This window comes from Asparagus officinalis, chromosome 6 (assembly GCF_001876935.1).
Source record: "Asparagus officinalis chromosome 6, Aspof.V1, whole genome shotgun sequence".
NCBI classification, from domain to species: Eukaryota; Viridiplantae; Streptophyta; class Magnoliopsida; order Asparagales; family Asparagaceae; genus Asparagus; species Asparagus officinalis.
The window spans coordinates 77,288,667-77,289,332 of record NC_033799.1 but is presented as its reverse complement, the minus strand read 5'-3'; positions in this window follow the sequence as shown (position 1 = coordinate 77,289,332).

Below are 666 nucleotides of genomic sequence, written 5' to 3'. Positions count from 1 at the left end.
ATAGAGCGATAAGTCCTCAAAGTTGCTCCAATCGCAACACTTCTAACTTATCGACTCTCGTCAATAGAGCGATAAGTCCTCAAAGTTGCTCCAATCGCAACACTTCTAACTTATCGACTCTCGTCAATAGAGCGATAAGTCCTCAAAGTTGCTCCAAACGCAACACTTCTAACTTATCGACTCTCGTCAATAGAGCGATAAGTCCTCAAAGTTGCTCCAATCGCAACACTTCTAACTTATCGACTCTCGTCAATAGAGCGATAAGTCCTCAAAGTTGCTCCAATCGCAACACTTCTACCTTCTCGACTCTCGTCAATAGAGCGATAGGTCCTCAAAGTTGCTCCAAACGCAACACTTCTAACTTATCGACTCTCGTCAATAGAGCGATAGGTCCTCAAAGTTGCTCCAAACGCAACACTTCTGTCTTATCGACTCTCGTCAATAGAGCGATAAGTCCTCAAAGTTGCTCCAAACGCAATACTTCTGTCTTATCGACTCTCGTCAATAGAGCGATAAGTCCTCAAATTTGCACCAATCACAACATGTTCCACTTGTCGACTCTTAATAGTAGAGTGACAAGACCACGAAGTGTGCCAAGGTAATATTACATTCCTGGCACTTACAGGATTCTTCTAGTATTTAAGACAAAAGCATAATACAAGAGGA